Source organism: Chelonoidis abingdonii, chromosome 5 (genome assembly GCF_003597395.2).
Source record: "Chelonoidis abingdonii isolate Lonesome George chromosome 5, CheloAbing_2.0, whole genome shotgun sequence".
Taxonomy (NCBI): Eukaryota; Metazoa; Chordata; order Testudines; family Testudinidae; genus Chelonoidis; species Chelonoidis abingdonii.
In genome coordinates this window covers 130,745,851-130,764,121 of record NC_133773.1, presented here as the reverse complement: position 1 = coordinate 130,764,121, position 18,271 = coordinate 130,745,851, and the positions used below count along the sequence as shown (strand labels likewise).

Sequence of the window (18,271 nt, the reverse complement as noted above, 5' to 3'; positions counted from 1 at the left end):
GTCAACATGAGGAGGCTACTCACCCTGTGCAGTAACTGAGGTTCTTTGAGATGAGTGTCCCCGTGGGTGCTCCACTTCGCTCAGAGATTTTTGCAGCAGTACTCGGATCGGCCATGCATGCACAGAGCCTGCCCTTCCGGCTCTGAATATACTTTAATAGTACGCATGCGTGGCCGGTCTCCTCAGTTCCTTCTCTACAACGGAGGCCACCCCAACTCTGAAGTAGAGGGGAGGAGGGTGGGTATTGGAGCACCCACAGGGACACTCATCTCAAAGAATGTCAGTTACTGCACAGCGTGAGTAACCTCCTCTTCTTCAAGAGAGATGTCCCTGTGGGTGCTCCACGCCAGGTGACTTAAAAGCCGTGTGTCTCAAGGAGGTAGGGACTTCAGATCCAATAGGAATGCAGTAGATAATACAGATCTGCCCAATCATGTATCAGAGAGAGGGCCTTGAGTAAGGGCATAGTGTTTAACAAATGTGTGTTCAGAGGACCAAGTGGCCACTTTACAGATGTCACGCAGGGGAACTTTGCATAAGAAAGCCAAAGAGGTAGCCACAGCTGAAACGAAAGAAGGTTAGCACTACCCTTGTTAAGGATGGAAGAGGTCCTAGTGACCTTTACAACACGCATATGGTTAAGGCATTGCCACTTACTTCATGGGATCTAGCCAAGTTTTTTGCGGGGAGGGATAGCTCAGTGGTTTGAGCATTGACCTATTAAACCCAAGGCTGCAAGTTCAATCCCTAAAGGGTCTGTTTAGGGATCTGGGGCAAAAATCTATCTGGGGATAGGTCCTTCTTTGAGCAAGGGGTTGAACTAGATGCCTTCCTGAGGTCCCTTCCAACCCTGATATTCTAATGCCAGCTAGAGGTGTAACTTTCTTTATCTGATAGCACAATCAGCTGCACTCAGAAATCCAGTTTGAAAGTCTCTGGGTAGAAATAGGGGTCCCTATGGAGCTTCTGAAAGGTTTGGTTCTATCCAGATAGAAGGACAAGGCCCTGCATACATCTAACATATGCATTGTGGCTTCAGAAGAGTTTGCATGTGGTTTTAGAAAGAAGGTTGGTAGGTGTATCAGCTCATTAATGTGGAATGAGGAATGCACCTTTGGAAGAAATTTGAGGTGTAATCTAAGGGTAACCTTGTCCTTGAAAAACAGTGTATATGGTGGATCTACCATAAGAGCTGCTATTTCTCCTGACAGAGGTAATTGCCACTAAAAATGCTGTTTTCATAGAAAAGTGTAAAAGGGACCAAGTGGCTAGGGGCTCAAATGGTTGTTGAGTTAGGCAGGATAATACTAAATGAAAGTCCCACTGAGGCGTAGGCAGTTTAATGTCTGGGTATAGGGCTTGGAGTCCTTGAGTGATCGGATGAGCAAAAACAGAAGTATTGTCAATTCTGTCACGAAAGGTTGTAATAGCAGCTAAATGGACTCTGATGGAGCTGAAAGAAAGGCCAGATTGCTTAAGGTCCAATAGGTAGTAAAGTATGAGCAGGAGAGGTCCCAACATGGGAGAAAGTTGTTTAGCTGAACACCAATATGTGAATCGCTTCCAACTTTCGTAGATAAGTGGTGTGAGTAGATTGTGTTCTGCTATGTAGGAGCACTCCTTGAACTTGGTCAGAGCAAGCTAGTTCATTTTGGGAGAACCATGTAGGAACCAGGCTTTGAGGTGAAGCACGGACAGATTGGGGTGAAGAAATCGACTATGTTGCTGTAACAGGAGATTCGGAGTCAGGAGCAATGAAATTGGTGGTCAAATTGACATTCTGGTGAGAAATGGAAACCACAGTTGTCTGGGCCATGACAGGGCAATCAATATCAACGTGGCACGATCTGTTCATATCTTTGTCGTACTCTGTGGAGAACCGGTGTAGGGGGAAAAGCATAGAGTAAGTTCCAGCGCCATGGGACCATGAATGCTTCTCCCAGGGAATGTTTGCCAGTCCCGCTCTGGAGCAAAATTCGGGACATTTTATGTTTTCCGCAGTTGCAAAAAGGTCTATGGTTGGGTGACCCTAAATGCAGAATATGTTGCGGATGATTGTCTCATTTATCTCCCATTCGTGATCCCAGGGAAAGCGTCTGCTTAATTCGCCCGCTGTGGTATTCATAACTCCGGGAAGACAGGTGGCTGATATCTGGATGTTGTTCACAAGGCACCAATTCCAGAGCTTCATAGCCTCTGTGCAAAGTGAGTGAGAGTGAACTCCTCCCTGCCTGTTTACATAGAACACGCAGGCAATGCTGTCTGTCATTATGCGTACATGTTGATTCCTGATTAGGGGGAGGAAGTGATGGCAGGCACTGCGTATGACTCGAAGTTCTAGGACACTTATGTGCAGGGAGTATTCAGTTGAAGACCATAGCCCCTGGACTATGTGGTGAGACATGTGTGTGCCCTACCCTGTGAGGGATGCACCAGTAGTCATTATGAGGGATGGAGCGTCCTGGAGAAAGGGGACTCCAAAGCAGAGGTTGGAGGGAACTGTCCGCCCTAGTAGAGAGTCTTTGACTCCGAAAGGTATGGAGAGAGTCTTGTTTAGAGCATGCACATTCAGTCTGTAAACCGTGGCCAACCAAGCTTGGAAGCACCTCATGTACAGGCGTGCATTTTGGACCACGAAAGTGCACAAGGCCAAGTGACCTAGTAGTTGTAGGCAGTCTCAGGCAGTGATCTGGGGACTGTTGTGAAGTTTTGTGGCCAGTAGTTTTATGGTGTTGAATCAGTCAGGTGGGAGAGATGGCAATCCCATCTGGGAATCAAGGTCTGCTCCTCTGAACTCCAGGTGCTGGGTAGCATGTGACATGGATTTGTTTTGTTTATTTGTAGGCCAAGAGATAGGAAATCATCAATGGTGAGTCGCGCGAATCAGAGAGCTTCATCAAATGTTGAGGCTTTGAGGAGGCAATCGTAGAGGTAAGGAAATATTATTATCCCTTGTTTCCTGAGGTAGGCGGTGACTACGGCTAGGAGCTTGAAAAAAACACGAGGGGCAGTGGAAAGTCCAAAGGGTAGAACCCTGTATTGAAAATGTGTCGAGTCAAGGGTAAAACAAAGGAAACGACTGTGGGCTGGATGTATAGTGACATGAAAATAGGCATTCTGTAGGTCAAGGGCTGAAAACCAATCACCCTGCTACAGCGCTGGGATTATGGTGGTGAGAGTAACCATCTTGAACTTTTGCTTTTTGATAAATTTGTTGAGACGCCTGAGATCGAGGATCGGTTTCCATCCCCCAGTTTTCTTTACTGTTAAGAAATAATTGGAATGAAAGCCCTTCCCTCTGTGTCGTTCAGGCACAAGTTCCACTGCTCCCAACTGAAGGAGATGTTGTACTTCTTGGAAGAGCAGTGGCTTGTGAGAGGGGTCCCTGAAGAGGGACAGGGAGGATGGGTGGGTGGGAGGCAAAGAGAGGAGGGGAATAGAGTAGCCAATTGTGATGACCTCTATAACCCACTTGCTGGTGGTAATGTTCTGCCATTGATGGAGAATGGTCATAGGCGGTGTCCAAAAATAGGTACATGCGGTGTATGCGCTGAAGTGGGAACATTGTTTTCAAGGCCCTCGACCAAAACTTCAAATCTGCTTATTAGTTGGAGGGGGTTGAGGCATTACTGAAGAATTGAGACAACGACGCTTGTATCTGGGTCTCTGGCATTGCTGTTGTTACTCCTGTGATCTATGGAAGTGCTGTGTATATGTGGGGTAGCGTGGACAATGGTAAGGTTGAAATCTATATTGTTGCCTTCTGGTCATAGGGGTTTGGATTCCTAAGGACTGGAGGGTTGCCCTTGAGTCCTTCATTGAATGAAGTATGTCATTTGTGGTAGAAGCAAAGAGTTTGTCACCATCAAAAGGAAGATCTTCAATGGTACTCTGGACCTCTCAAGGAAAGGAACAGGAGAGCCATGAACCTCGGCGCACGACCACTGCTGTGGTGGTGGATCTTGCTGCAGTACTGGCTGCATCGAGGCCGCTTGAAGAGTAGTACGTGATATGATTTGTCCCTCAGAGACTAAAGCTGTGAATTGTTGTTTCTTTTCTTCTGGAATGTCATCAATAAAGTCCATGAATTTGTTATAGTTTTTGTGGTCATATTTTGCAAGAACTGCAGTATAATTAGCAATATGAAATTGTAGCATTCAAGATGCATATACTTTATGTCCAAGGAGGTCCAAGCATTTACTGTCTTGGTTGGATGGGGTGGAGCAGGAACACTGCTGTTTGGTCCTTTGGTTGGCTGCGTCTACTACCAAGTTTGGCGCTGGATGGGTAAAAACGAATTCAGAGTCCTTAGAAGGGATGAAGTACTTGTGATCCGCTCGTTTACAGGTAGGTAGGCTTGTAGCGGGAGTCTGGCAGATTGCCTTAGCAGGTTCTAAAAGGGCTGTATTGATAGGTAATGCAACCCCAGAGGAAGAAGAGAGCTGTAGGATGTCTGTTAACTCATGCTGTTGTTCAGGTACCTCCTCTATGTTAATTCTCAACTCACTGGGAACTCTTTTAAAGAGGTCTTGAAAGTTTGAGAAGTCATCCGAAGATGTTGTGGGAGGGGGAAGTAAGGCTTCTTCAGACGGTACCTCTGGGTATATTGGAATAGGAGCAGGATGAGACTGATTCTGCAATTGTGACGGTGCTGTCTGGCGTCTTGCATCAGTGGCAGGTTCATCAGTTGGTGGTGCTAGGCAGATGTTGCGCCTGGTTGAGGTGGAGTAGTGAGTGTGTTCTCGAGGATACGATGCCCATGGGCCCCAATATTGCCACGGCAGTGGGAAGGGCATAGGTGGTGCCATCAGAAGTTCACACACCATAAGGCAGGATCCTGAGAGTAGGACAAAGTAATTTTTCTATGACCTCTGTTTACTGGGGTCTGAGGATGGAAGTCTTAATATGGTGAAAAATCCCCTTGGGGTCCAGCTTCCTCATCACTGGAGGAAGACTGTCCAGTCTCTGAGTCAGCCATTGGAGAGATGTAGGCATTCAGTGGGGGTGACTGCAGGATAGGTGACACAAGGAGGACCCTTGACTGAGCAAATTGCAGTGCTGAGGCTCCTGTGTGAGGTGAAGGCTGTTCAGGAGGATCTGCTGTGAGGAAAAATTACTCTGCACCAGTGTTCTGAGCCTTGACTCACTACTGGTCAGCTCAGCGGGTGTCACTGCCGGGAGATCAATATCAGCCTGCGGGGGGTCAGACTGGTTGTGATATGTTGGCACCGTGTCCATCACGGTGCCGAACGGTGCCAGAAGAGAGGCAGGCAACTGGAAACCTGAAGCCTCGGCACCGGATCTTTGTGCCGCCACCACAGGCAGGTTTCGCACAGTGCCGGAGGAGCCCAGCATGTCAAACGTGCTCAAGCGGGGAAGCACCGGGAGGGAAGTGGTAGACCTGCCTGGAGAAGTATTATCCTGCAGGGTTTCCTTTGTGGATGACAGAAGGTGCCCTTTTTTTGAAGTTTTCTTGTGCTTCTTTGAGGCAGGGGGCCTGTGGTTGGCAGCGGAGCCAGAGTTAGTGCCTGGGTCTGAAACTGACCCTAGGGATTTCTGAAGAAGGAGCGGTTTCAGTTTAAGCTCCCTGTCCTTCCGTGCCCTGGAGCTAAGTTTACCACAGTGGGCACATTTTGGGGGAATGTGGGTCTCCCCCAAACATTTTATACATTTTGACTGGCCATCTGACAGGAGGATAGGCTCCTGGCAGGCAGAGTAGCACTTAAAGCCTGGGGAGCCAGGCATGTCAGAAGCTGCTGCAACTGACAGAAACGAAGAAAAAAAAATTTTTTTTCAGAGAAAAAGTTAGAAAATGATAACTAACTACGACTAACAACAAACTAACTAACTAGAAGGGTAATTGTAACAAGAGGAAGAAAGTTCTTAACGAGTCTGCTGAGCTCCGTCTCAGGCCAGGGATGGTAGAGAAGGACCTGAGGAGACTGGCCACGCATGCGTACTATTAAGCAGGGAGGCAGGCTCCGTGCATGCGTGGCCAGTACTAGTACTGCTGCAAAAATCTCAGAGTGAAGACGCAGGGCTGCACCAACACCTGGAGTGGAGCACCCACAGGGATTTCTCTCAAAGAAGAATATTAGCTTTATCCCCCAAACGTGATGGTTTTTTTGTGAGATTACAAGTTAGTTTGGCAAGTTCTATTTTCCAAAAGTCCATGTTGATTTGCATTAATTATATTTTAGTTCTATATTAATCAAGTCCCATATCAACTGCTCCATTATCTTGCCCATGATCAATGTCAGGCTGATGGGCCTCTAATTACCCTTTTTAAAAATTGACACAGCATTAGCTTTCTTCCAGTCTTCTGGAACTTACCCAGTGCTCCAAGACTTATTAAAAATCAACATTAGTGGTCCAGTGAGTTCAAAACTCTTGGATGTAAGTTATCTGGAAACATTGATTTTAAAAATGTGAAACTTCATAGCTCGTGTTTAACATCCTCCAGAAAGACTAGTGAAATATAAGTAATTTTATCACCATATGATGAGACTAAATCATCTGCTCTTTCTCCAAATACAGAACAGAAATACTTATTGAACAGTTCTGTTTTTTCTAAATTATTATTGATAATTCTACCATTTTCACCTAGTTATTGACCAATACAATTGTCAGGATTTTTTGTTTTTGTTTTGTTTCTAATATATTTTTTAAAATCCTTGAATTATCCTTAGCTGCTGGCCACAGATTTCTCCTTGTGTCCCTTTTGTTTCCCCTATCAACTTTCTACAATTCTTAACTTCTGATTTATATTCATTACTATCAAATTCCCATTTCTTCCATTTGTTATATATTATTTTTATAGCTGTTTTCTCTTCCCATCTAAACTAGGTCAGTTTTTTAATCAGTATGGCCTTCTTCCTTGACTGGGGGATTGTAGCTTTTTGGGTCTCTAGTAAAGTGTTCTTAAATGATTCCCAATTAACATTTTTTTAATTAAATGCTTCCTTCTAGATGATTTGTCTCAGAATTGTTTTCAGTTTTGTGAAACTGGCCCTATTGAAGCACTGAATCTTTTTAGACATTGAAATTCAACATATAGCAACACTTCTCACTTTAGAGTTGGAAGTAAAGATGACAATAGCTTCAGCATCACATCTGAAGTTTATTCGGCTACAACTGTTTTGTCACCATAAACTCCCGTCACAAACTCAAATCAACAGTTATTTAATGTATAAAATGTCTACAATGCAGACTGATGTCTGTGGGACTTTCCAGCAACTATAATTCTTAAATGTAGGCTCTGATACTGTGAACGCTCATATACATGCTTAATTTTAAACACATGAATAGTTCTATTAAAATCACAATTGGGCCCTTAAACAGGCTTCATCCAAAGTTAGGAATCCTCTTCTGACTTTAAATCCAAATCAAAGATAGTTTTTAATGCTCCTGCTTATAAATATCTGAAAATTATCTGGATAATGCCCTGGACCTGGGTGTGACAAATGGATTTTTTTGTTATTGTACCAACCAGATGGATGGTACTTCTTTTCATTAAGAGTGAAACGACCATATTTTCGTAGATGTTTAAGGCCAGAAGGGACACATTCAGTCTGACCTCTTGCATGACACAGGCTGTAGAATTTCACGTAGTAATTCCTGAAGATATCCCATAATTTGTAATGTGTACTCTGACTGCAATGGAACTCTAAAAACCCTAGCTGTCCCCTTTTAGTAACAGTATCTCACAAGAAATAAAACATTTAAAACGTTGGAACTCCTGTGGTGTGAGCATTACCAAATAAATCTATTGCTTGATCTTATTGTTACTCTTATTCTCTCTTCCCATGCCAATGCTAATAAATCAATCTACAACCTATGCCTTGGCCTCTGATTCTACTATGGGTAGACCCCTGAATCTAAAGATTGACTTTAATAAAGCTGTGTGGGTGGATGCAGGGGTACCCCAAATAAAATAGCTTCCAGGAGTAGGACCTTAAAAAGCATGATTTGTACATAGGCATACTATGCTCATTACTGTGAGTTTTGAGAAATTTATGGCAGAAACCCTGTCTTTTATTCATCTATTAAAGCAGCACATTTATAGTGTTATATAAATAACAAAGTAATTCAGATGACTTTCTGAACAATATCTGGAGTGGTGCACACTATTTTTTCTAATTTATTTTTATTGTGGTAGTGCCTAAAACGACAATCAAGGAGTGGCACAATCACTGTGCTATGATCTACCTGTACACATGTAACAAATGGACTGTCTCTCCCAAAAGATCCCACAATCTAACAGGTGACTACAACAAGCTGATGCAGGGGTTGGGGGGAGGGAAGATGGAGGGAAGGGAGAACAAGGTAACAATGAGACTATTATGATTAATGCAAACAGCAGCGGTTACGGTCTTAATAAGCAGGACACATGACCCCTGCCTTACAGTACTTTGAGAATGACCGCACCACACAGGGGCCTGTTGTCTGGCTTGCTGGTGGAAGGTGTGTACCTCTTTAAGAGAGAGACAGAGTGATTTTGCAGCAGCTGCAGAGTAGGCTGGGGGCACATTGATCCATGCCCCTGAGGTGACCTGAAGAAAAGGGAGATTATATAAATACATGCTGGGCAGGAGAAGCCCTCTCTTACTTGGAGTAAGCAGAGCATACCCACCCTCCCATCCATGGAAGTGGTGAAATATTAGTTTGGTCAGGATCTACTGTGGGCAATGCATTAGTTGCTCCTTTCTTAGGAGGTTGGGAATGAATATTTCCCTCACCCCCAGATTGGCCAAGGCAAGGTGGGGTGGTCATCCTCCCCACAGCAGGTTTAATGGGCTTAGCTGGGGCATACATGGAACTGGAGTTATGCTATGGTGTCACAACTCATTATATTGATGTGGGGCAGATATCCAGTGCAGGTACTCCATAGGGGAGAGATACAGTGATCGGATAAATGGATTGGTGAAGGATTTAAAGGAGGCATTTGTTAAAGGCGTGGAAATAGCAACGTTCAGGGCTCGTACAACTGGCACAGTAGAAAGCCAACTCCCCCACTCCTTTATAGCTGACCTTGACCCTCACTCGAGAGAATGGTAAGGTCCCACGCAGTGGGTGGACTGGGGGCAAAGATGGGAAATGAGGAGGGCTGATGGAAGCCACCTGGCTATACACTGAAATGATTATGGAATTACCTGCACTGTACATTTGTATCTACCAGGTATTTCCAGACAGTTAATAATAAAGTTGTGGGTTAATTAAGCCAAATCCAGTTTCTCTTGTCCATTTTCTGGCATAGCAGGATAATGAAAACATAATTGTTAAGAGAGAAAATATACTAATGTCTTTCCACACAGATTTTAGATGATGACAGAATTCATAACCATACAAAATAGTCTCAAGATCTTCTGACCCCAGGCCAATGAGAAAACACTATTCATAAAGTCAAAATCTGTAGTATTCAGAGGGTGCATGGAAGAGTTAAAAAGATTCATCCTTTACTTAAAATGCAACTTTGGGGTAGAATATACTCATCATTTTGTAAAACTGCCAACGCCAATGACTTTCCTTCTTTACTGCCATAATCTTCATCAAAATCTGAAAATATGCGTGGTTAACATAGCAGATATTGCAGGGGTGCCATTTTCACATCAGATGGGAAAAAGACTCAGGAAAAATATATGTGAATAAGAAAACAACTGATGTTATACTGAAGTTCAATGTACTCATTTAAGAAACCACAAGCTTAATCAGAACAGCAATTGATAAACATACTAACATTCTAGAAATAACAGGGGAGATATGGCCTATATACTACTGTCTAAATTTCCTTCTCTATTCTTTCAAAGAGACATTTATGTTTGTAATTTCATTAAAACATTCCACATATTCATTACCTTCCAATTTAAAGGTATTTAATTCATTGGGAAACAGGCAAGTATGTTTGGGGAAGGGGCTACCTTTTTGTTTTGTGCATATATTGCAATGGGATCCTGGTCCACAACTAGGACTCCTAGGAGCTATGGTAATACCAATATTTAATAAACAATATTAATGAATAATAATAATGTCTGTATATTGCTTTTCTCCCCAGGACACAAGAGACAAGACGGTGGATATGCAAAGGTTAGTCTCTGACATTTGGATTTAACCCATATTTCTGGCTAACATCATTAGAAGAAAAAAAGAAAAAAAAATGTCTGCATTTTGCGCAAAACTAAAAGTAAAGTCTTTTGCACAGAATGATATAAACTGTAAGGTAAAGTTATGTCCCTAGCTCATAATGCCAGCAGCAACAGCTCTGAATAATCTCATCTAGACAGGAGAGCAAAGATACATATGCCCAAATTCAGCCCTAGCACAAATGGGTGCAGTTATCACTGAAGTCAACAGGAGTTCACCCGCGGACTCCAAGGCTGAATTTGGCCCCTTACTTACAAAATCATGGAGCATTCCAACCCAGATCTTCATAAGAAACACGTTGTTAATGTCTTTGTATTATTCTCAACTTTTGATTCTGCTGCATGGGTTCATTAATTTTCAGAGGCAACCAGTACAATACACCTCAGTTACCCGCACTTCCCTTTGATTGCTTCCTGTAGTTTATAAAACAGATGTCTGTAATTCTCTCCAACAGTATACAATACCTTTTAGGAGGCCTGAATTAACTCGTATTTAACTTGGCATTCCAGAAAATTGACAACACTTGTATCTGCTGACAGCTGATCTGTAGCTTATTTGGAACTGGATAATCTTGGTATTTCAAAGAACTGACTGTAGTTTAGTAATCAGGACTTCACTGATAAAGGCAAAAAAGTCTTACTACTGTATATAGCATATCTGCTTTGGCACTTTATATTTCTTGAAATTCCTAAAACCAGTTCTGTTAAAAAAAGTAAAGCATTCTTAGAAGCATTGCCAATATGAAGGCTTTAACCATAGTGTTCTGCTTGTACCTCTCTGTCTCTTCACAGAATGATCAAGCAGAATTTCTTTAAAGCAGTTCAAGAGAGTCCTTGAGGTTCAGGATCTAGGAACAGCAGTTCTGAGGGTAATCACAACGCACTCAGTGAACAGCTTGCCCCAAGGGACAGATCCTGGGTTTAAGAAGTCCAATGTGGACATGTACTTATTGCCATAAATATGGGTTTTCTGGGTAAGGATGGCCAGTGATCTCAGGGCTTTATGTTTAGGACTATCCTTTAATATGCTACATTAAATTTAGAAACAATTTATTGTATGGAGCCTGAATGTTTCGTTCTGAACAGTTTTGCAGGCCCTAGTCTGACACGCATATTCAAGCCTAACTAATGGCAAAATTAATGTATCTTCAGATGGATGTTTTGCTTTCAAGTTGGCTGAAGTAGGGCAGTAAGTTACAGTTCAAATGAAATAAACAGTGAATTTTGACACTACCCAGCAAAACTAGTCTGATGTATTGATATTTGTGAACTTTGTATAGTTTTGTATGTGTTGAAGTTGGATAAATGTTAATATATGGAGATATACCTATCTCATAGAACTGGAAGGGACCTTGAAAGTTCCAGTCTAGTCCCCTGCCTTCACTAGCAGGACCAAGTACTGTGTCTGACAGTTTGGGGGTTTTTTGTTTGTTTGTTTTTGCCCCAGATCCCTAAATGGCCCCCTCAAGGATTGAACTCACAACCCAGGCAAATGCTCAAACCACTGAGCTATCCCTCCCCCCTAAAGAGAACACTGGCAAGGTGGAGGCTTTAGACATAACTCATCAGCAGATCAGACAGCTTTAGAAGTGTGTGTGCATGCACATGTGTGCGCTTCTGTTCTTTGTTTTACAAAACCTTAACAGAAAAATATTTAATTCTATCAAATTTTAATGTACACTATTTCAATATCAACAATAGTCTTAAAACAATATTATAGGTCTATTAAATCTACAAAAGAAATTATATCCAGAGTTAAAGATGTTTCATTTTTTGTTCTTTTTATGCCTAGGCGAGGAGCTACCAGATAGTTACAAACTGTGGATAATATTAAACATCACCACATCAGTTACAAAACAACTGAACTCTGAACTTCTTCATTTACATTCATAAATACTCAACTTTATTTTATTTATTGTATACAGTAATACTCAACTACTACAAGGCATGTAGCTTAAAAACTTTAATAGAAAATTAAACATTTGAATACTGAGTTCCTCAGAAATTGCAAACATTATTCCTAATCAAAGTATTTCTAAATATAAATGAAAACACATTTATTTTCTTTCCTATACAAAGTTCTAATGAAATTAATAGACTAGGAGACCAAACCATTGCAATTAAAAGTTGTGTAGTAACGTTAATTCCAGTATGGGGAGGGGTCGTTTAAACAGAGAGGTAACAAACCTAAGATAGGAGCAATCCCTTTCTGTTCCCTTTGTTACATAATAACACAAGAACGGTCATATTGGCTCAGAGCAATGGTCCATCTAGCCACGTATCCTGCCTTCTGATCGTGACCAATGCCAGATTCTTCAGAGGGAATGAACAAAACAGGTAATCAAGTACTGTAATCCATTCCCTGTTGTTCACTCTCAGCTTCTGTCAAACAGAGGCTAGGGATACTCAGAGCATGGTGTTGCATCTCTGTCCATCCTGGCTAATAGTAATTGATGGACCTATCCTCCAGGAATTTATCCAGTTCTTTTTTGACCTCTGGTATGATTGTGACCTTCACAACATTCCCTGGCAACAAGTACCACAGGCTGACTCTGCATTGTGTGTTTTAAACCTGTTGCTTATTAATTTCATTGAGTGACCCTTATTTCTTGTGTTTTGTGAAGGAGTAAACAACATTTACTTATTCATTTCTCCACACCAGTCAAGATTTTATAGACCTCTAACATATCCCCCCTTAGCTGACTCTTTTCCAAGCTGAAGAGTCCCAGTCTTATTAATCTCTCCTCATATGAAAGCTGTTCCTACCACAATAATTTTTGTTGCCCTTCTCTGCACCTTTTCCAATTGCAATATATCTTTTTTGAGATGGAGCAGCCAGACCTACATGCAGGAGTCAAGATGTGGGTGTACCATGGATTTATATAGAAGTATAATGATATTTTCTGTTTTATTCTATCCCTTCCTAATGGTTCCTAACATTCTGCTAGCATTTTTGACTGCCACTCAGATAGAGTCCAAGAGCTCTTTCTCGAGTGGTAACAGCTAAGTTAGACACCATAATTTTGTGTGTATAGTTGGGATTCTATTTTCCAATGTGCATTTCTTTGCATTTATCAACATTGAATTTAATGTGCCATTTTGTTGCCCAGTCAATTTTGCAAGATCTCTTTTTAACTTTTCACAGTCTGCTTTGGACTTAACTATCTTGAGTAATTTTGTATCATCTGCAAATTTGCCACCTCTTCCTCCCTGCCCCTTTTTCCAGATCATTTATGAATATGTTGAACAGTACTAGTCCTAGTACAGACCCCAGGGGGACAACTATTTACCTCTCTCCATTCTGAAAACTGACCATTTATTCCTAACTTTTGTTTCCCATCTTTTCACCAATTACTGATCCATGAGAGGACCTTCCTCATATCCCACAATTGCTCACTTTGTATAAGAGCCTTTGGTGAGGGACTTTCTCAAAGGCTTTCTGAAAGTCTAAGGGTACTACATCCACTGGATCATCTTTGTCCACACGTTTGTTGCCCCCCTCAAAGAACTCTCATAGATTGGTTAGGCATGATTTCCCTTTACAGAAGCCATCTTGACTCTTCCCCAACAAATTGTGTTCATCTAGGTGTGTGATAATTCAGTTATTTACTCTAGTTTCATCCAATTTGCCTGATACTGGCTTACTGGCCTATAATTGCCAGAATTTACTCTGGAGTCTTTTTTAAAAATTGGCATTAGATTAATTATCCTACAGTTATCTGGTACAAAAGCTGATTTAAATGATACATTATACACCACAGTTAGTAGAGCTACAATTTCACATTTGAGTTCCTTCAGAACTCTTGGACAAATACCATCTGGTCCTGGTGACTTATTACTGTTTAGTTTATCAATTTGTTCCAAAACCTCCTCTAATGACACCTCAATCCAGGAAAGTTCCTCAGAATTGTCACCTAAAAAGAATGGCTCATGCTTGAGAATCTCTCTTATATTCTCTGCAGTGAAGACTAATGAAAGAATTCATTTAGCTTCTCTACAACGGACGTACCTTCCTTGAGTGCTCCTTTAGCACCTCGATCATCTAGTGGCCCCACTGATTGCTTGGCAAGCTTCCTGCTTCTGATGTACTTAAAAAAAATGCTATTAAGTTTTGAGTCTTTGGCTAGTTGCTCTTCAAATTCTTTTTTGGCCTGCCTAATGATACTTTTACATTTGACTTGCCGGAGTTTATGCTCCTTTCTATTTTCCTCAGCAAGACTTAACTTTCAATTTTTAAAGGATGTCTTTTTGCCTCTAACAACTTTTTACTTTCTTGCTCAGCCACTGTGCCACTTTTTTGGTCCTACTACTATGGTTTTAAATTTTGGGTATACATTTAATTTGAGCCTCTATTATGGGGTCTTTAAGAAGTGTCCATGCAGCTTGCAGGTATTTCACTTTTGTGACTACACTTTTTAATTTCTGTTTAACAAAACTTCCTCATTTTTGTGCAGTTCCCCTTTCTGAAATTAAATGGTGGGCTTCTTTGGTGTTCTGCCAATCCCTACAGAGATGTTAAATGTAATTTTATTATGGTCACTATTACCAAGCGGCTCACCTACATCAATGATTCTTGATCTGTTTACCATTGTGGGCCACATATGCAGCTCTCTCTGTGTTATGTGTGCCTCATCCACACAATATATATTCTATCTGTATGGCCCTGAGGTTGTCACATGGACCACAGCTGTGTGTTGATTGCACTGAGCTACATTCACCTCTTGAACCAGACCCTGTCCTCCAGTTAGGACTAAATCAAGAATTGCCTCTCCTCTTGTGGGATTCCAGGACTAGCTGGTCCAAGAATCAGTCATGTATAGTGTCAAGAAACTTTTCTCTGTATCCCGTCCTGAGGTGCCATGTACCTAGTCAATAGGGGATAGTTGAAATTCGCCATGATTGGGGTTTTTATTTTTATAGTCTCCCTAATCTCTCTGATCATTTCACAATCACCATCCTGGTCAGGTGGTTGGTAGTATCTCTCTACCATTATATCATTGTTCAAGCATGGAATTTCTATCCATAGAGATTCTATGGTACAGTTTGGTTCATTTAAGATTTTTGCTGCATTTGACTCTATGCTTTCTTTCACATATAGAGCCACTCCCTCATCAGCATAACATATCCTGTCATTCCTACATATATTGTATCTGGTATTACCATGTCCCATTGATTATCAAGTTTCTGTGATACCTATTTTATCAATATCATTATTTAATATGAGGCACTCTAGTTCACCCATCTTAGTATTTAGACTTCTATCATTTATATATAAGCACTTATAAAATTTGCACTTTTTAGTTGTCTACCACTATGTGATGTAATGGAATGGGACTCCTTCATTTGACTGTTTCTCATCAGATCCTACCTGCACTTTATCATCTTCCATCCTCTCCTCCTAATTAGGTATAGAGAATCCCCATTAATAGAACCTCCCCTAAGGGATGTCTCTGTCCGAAGTGCCTGCTCCTCAGCACCTGTGAGCTTTTCCACAACACTTAAAAGCTCCTCTATGATTTTTTCAAAATTTTACATGCCAGCAATCTGGTTCTGTTTTGGTTTAGGTGGAGCATATCCTTCCTGTATAGGCTCTGCCTTTCCCAAACAGTTCCCCAGTTCTTATTAAATCTAAAATCCCTCCTCCCCACACCATCCCCTCATCCATGCATTGAAACCCTGCAGATCTGCCTGTCTATTGGCCCTGCACATGGAACTGGAAGCATTTCAAAGAATGTTATCATGGAGGTCCTTGACTTCAATCTCATACCTAGCAGCCTAACTTTGGCCTCTAGGATTTCTCTCCTACCTTTCCCTATGTCATTGGTACCCAGGGCCGGCGCTTCCATTGAGGCGAACTAGGCAATCGCCTAGGGCACCAGGATTTTCAGGGGGTGGCATTTTGCCGGGGGGGGGGCAGCAGGAGGCTCCGATGGACCTGCCGCAGTCGTGTCTTGCGGAGGGTCCGTTGTTCCGCGGCTCTGGTGGAGCTGCCGCAGGCACGGCTGCGGCATCTCCTCCAGAGCCGCGGACCAATGGACCTTCCGCAGAAATGGCTGCAGCAGCTCCACCGGAGCCGCGGGAGCGGTGTGCGGGGCGATGAAATGGCCGTGCGCCTAGGGCGTGAAAAACTCTAGCGCTGGTCCTGTTGGTACCTACATGTACCACAACCACCAGCTCCTCCTCAGCACTACACATAAGCACATCTAAATGTTTCAAGAGATCTGCAACCTTCGCACCTGGCAGGCAAGTCACCATGCGGTTCTCCTGGTCATTGCAAACCCAGTTATCTATATTTTGAATGATCGAATTCCGCATGACTATTATCTGTCTCTTCCTAATAACTGGAATTCCCTCCTCTGGAGAGGTATCCTTAGTGCAAAAGGATACCATGTTATCATCAGGAGGGAGGGTCCCAACTATGAGATCATTTCCCTCCACTCCAGTTTGATGTTCTCCTTCCCTGAGACTTTCATCCTCCTCAACAGTAAAGAGCCTGTCAGACTGGGGCTGGGACCATCCTACTGTGTCCTGGAAAGTCTCATCTATGTACCTCTGTCTCCCTTAGCTCCTCCAGTTCAGCCACTCTGGTCTCCAAAGCCTGTACTCAGTCTCTGAGGGTCATGAACTGCTTGCACTGAATGCACATATATGACACCCACCTATAAAGGAGGTAATCATACCTGCGGCATTCAGTGCAATAAACTGGTGTAGCAAGGAATCACCAGCACAGCGCCTCCTTCTGGTCGTCTCAGGAATTAGCTCTCCAGCATACAGAGTGCCTCCTCTAGGGCGGCCAGATGTCCCGATAAAATCAGGACTGTCCCAATATTTTGACATTTGTCCCACGTCCCGACCGATGTTTGGTCAGGATGCAATTTGTCCCGATATTTCACGGCTTTTCTTTTTTTTCCCCCTTCTCTCTGATGGCACCCCCCCCCCCAATGTGTCCCAATATTTTCTTCCTCTCATCTGGTCATCCTACTCCTCCTGAACCAGTGTCTCACCTGCCACTGGTCCCCCATTTCCCTCCCAGACCCTGGTGCCCCTTTACCTCAGGGTTCTTCCCCAGAAGTACCCCCATGCTCCAGGGGAACCCACAACCCTCTAAACCCACCTTGCCTCAGTGGCTACTGCCAGTTGTCATCTAGCCCCACTCACTAGGGCAGACTGCAGTCTGTAATTGCCACTCATCATTGGCAAGGGGTTATGGAGCAGCTGCCTCTGCCTAACCCTGGACTGCACCTCTCCAGCCCCAGTACCTTCTTTAGGCCTTGCACAAGGCCTGCAGCCTGGGGAGTTACCAGGCCAAAGCTCCCCTGCTCCTCTTGCCTTTCCCCAGCACTGCTCCACTTCTGGTACCTTACCCTCAGGCAGCTAGCCCTTCCCATTCCAGGGCTAGAAAGAGATTGACTCAGCTCCTGGCTCACAGCCCTTTTATAGGGTAGCTGTGGCCTGACTGGGGCATGGCCCCAGCTGTGGCTGCTTCCCCAATCAGCCTAGCTTGGCTGCTTTTCCCCTGTTCTCCAGGAGTGGGGCAGCTGCCGCACTAAACTGGACAGGCCCCACTCTGTTGATGGACTCCTTAATTCTAAAAGGCCAGTGGCACAAACACTGGAGTAGAAAAGGAGATGTCTTTGTGATACTATGAAGCTTCCACTCCTTTAATTGATACATCTCTAGTTTATTATACTATTCTGGTGAGAGTAGGTAAATTTTTTAACGTGTACATGTGGGGTCCAGGAGTTTATCTGCTAATCCACAAACAGTGTATTCAACACTTAGGTTTGGTTTCTATCTGATAATTGTCCAGTGAATATAATATGTCATGTTATCCAGCTTTTAGACGTTGACAGTATAAATGCTAAGCGAACTTCATTTATTTATGGCAGGTCACAGGATGGTAGCCCGGAGGCCTACCTGCATCTTGTGTATTGGCTATGGCTGTAACAGGCCTAGTATAGAACAATTTACCTCTAAACAACATTACATTGAAATGGAGACTCTTAGTAGAGGCAACATTGTTTATTTCATGTCTACTGTCTCAAGGTATAATCAGCAAAATGAAACATGTGAGTTGCCAACGGTCTACACTGTTTGTAAATAGAGTGGCTACAACTATTAGACTTTATAAC

General features: G+C 42.8%; 1 non-coding gene across 1 annotated transcript; it reads left to right on the top strand.

Annotated features, from left to right (window-relative positions):
* Positions 1-555: 555 nt before the first annotated feature.
* LOC116835721 (U6atac minor spliceosomal RNA) lies at positions 556-683 on the top strand. The gene has a single exon (XR_004376281.1). It is a non-coding gene; the product is annotated as a U6atac minor spliceosomal RNA (small nuclear RNA).
* Positions 684-18,271: the final 17,588 nt, after the last annotated feature.